Source organism: Papaver somniferum, chromosome 8 (assembly GCF_003573695.1).
Source record: "Papaver somniferum cultivar HN1 chromosome 8, ASM357369v1, whole genome shotgun sequence".
Taxonomy (NCBI): domain Eukaryota; kingdom Viridiplantae; phylum Streptophyta; class Magnoliopsida; order Ranunculales; family Papaveraceae; genus Papaver; species Papaver somniferum.
This window is the reverse complement of record NC_039365.1, coordinates 134,648,882-134,651,148: the sequence shown is the minus strand read 5'-3', so window position 1 is coordinate 134,651,148 and position 2,267 is coordinate 134,648,882. Positions and strand designations below refer to the sequence as shown.

Genomic DNA, 2,267 nt, shown 5'->3' with positions numbered 1-2,267 from the left:
TGGGATCTTTAGAACTGTTTGTAGATCTAAAGACATCTTGTGATAATCCATTGTTAACAAACTCCGTTACGTGCATGATTGATCACAAGAGATTCAAGTGGTGTTGTGCAAGTTTAATTGAAGATTAAACAATATTTGAAGACGAAAAATAATTCTTATTGGTTTCTCATATCTTTGTGTAGCACAAACCTTGATCGGCTGGGATCCAACTAGAATCAGATTTATTCGATTGATTAGTTGCATGAGATCGGCATCGCTTTATAATTTTTTTTGGATTCTATATTCATTGATTGCAATAAATTCTGCTACTTCGGTAATTGTTGGATAGATTGATCTAACCAGGCAAAGGAGTTTATTAGTTTAAACGGAAGAGCCTTTGCATATGACTTGAGATATCTCTATCTGGAAAGAATCAATAGATTTGTTACCAAACAGATTTTTTGTTCCTTTACTGTTTAGAATACGATCCAAAGAAATTGTTCTAGTGCATGCACTTATTGAATGTCGGAAGCGCAGGGATACTGAATAAACTAAGTGAACTAGGTTTAGTTGCTTAGTCTCAACTATACGAAGTTGGTTTAGATTTTGTATAGCGGATTCATTATGAGAGTATTTAATTCTGGACTTGGTCCCGGGGTTTTTCTGCATTTTCGGTTTCCTTGTTAACAAAATCTTCTTGTATCTTTTACTTTTCTATTTTCGCAATTGTAATTGTTTATTATAATTAAAAGTAAAATACACAAACGTTAACTCCGTATTACTTGATAGTGATCCTATAGAGTTTGGTTAAGTCCGAACCTATTATCAAGTAACCATACCTTGATTGTTGTATTGTATCGATCTCGTATCCATAGACAATCATACAAAGTGTGAATACCGATTTGTCGTATTGTCTCGACTTTGTCCATAGACAATAACTTTCGGTAAGAGGACTTCTAGGTGGATATTTTAAAGATCGTGGTGTATTTGGGTACCCTCGTCTTTTCATATCCCCATCAAAATAATTTTTATATTAGAAATCTACAATATTCATTACTTTCCCATAAAAGAATCTTATATAATCTATTATATTCCACGAGACTTTTCTAGTTTCTGGCAAAACCAAAATACATTTTTATCCATATAATTACTAATCCAATACACCCCTATTAGAGAAAGAAAATAGGTTTTCAGAGATTTTAAATATGAGTGAGGATGCACCACCTTATTATAACCTAGAAGAAGCAATTGATCATTTTCAGGAATCTGGCGATCTAGAAATTAGGGAAATTGTGACTAGTCTATATAGAGAGATTGAAAACTCTAAGTTTGGGGGTGATTATCATTCTTCATGTGTTTTGTCATTGAAAGAGCTTGCCTGCACCTGTTCTACACAACAACAACTTGTTTGCTGCCTGGGTTTAATCTCAACTTTTCTTTCTTTTGCTCATCTTTAAGTCATATATCTTTAAGTTATATGGATGTGTAGATACTGGTTACACATGTTAATTGGATGTTTAACTGCTAGTCACACATGCTAATTATATGTGTAGTTGGAAGTTACACATGCTAATCAAATGTGTAACTGCTAGTTGCACATGCTGTGTGGATCTACTGGCTTGTATCTACGTTATGCTTATTTTTGGTTGAATCTACTGGTTTTGTGCTGTTTTGTGCAGGGAAACATATTAGGAAGTTGGTTAAAGATGGATTCATCAACTGCAAACCAACCCAAATTCACTCTCGATATCATGCACGAAGAATGACAAAATCCAGATTGAGGGGTTTTCGATCAATCTGGATATGGTACATTATACATAAGAATTCACAGTTTTTTGCTTTTCAGTATTCATAGTGTGTATTTTCCTTCCAGCGTGCACTAAACCCTTAGTTAAACCTATAATTATGGATTAACTCTGCCATCATTTCCCATAAGTGTGCACCTATGTCAATTAATATATTAAAATGGCTAATGATGATAAAACTCTATATCTTAGCGGATTTCAATGAGATTTACCAATGATGAATATTATATACATACACAGAAGCCTAAAATATGTTCTTATTGACTATTTCTTTAAGTTACTTTAGATATTATCTCCTCCCAAATATTTAGTGGCTTTTAATAAAGTTTACTATATATCTTATTGACAATTGTTTGTGTTGTTTTATGTGGTTTGTAATAGAGTTTGTCTATATGAGAAATTTTCTATAGCTAACATAGAATACGTTCCAAGTTTACAAGTCATAATATTGATGTGTAACTGCGGCTTACACATGTCGTATGC

At 33.0% G+C, this 2,267-nt stretch overlaps 1 non-coding gene across 1 annotated transcript; it reads left to right on the top strand.

Annotated features, from left to right (window-relative positions):
- Positions 1–1,945: 1,945 nt before the first annotated feature.
- On the top strand, positions 1,946–2,030 carry LOC113307312. The gene has a single exon (XR_003339101.1). It is a non-coding gene; the product is annotated as a small nucleolar RNA R11/Z151 (small nucleolar RNA).
- The last annotated feature ends 237 nt before the right edge of the window (positions 2,031–2,267 follow it).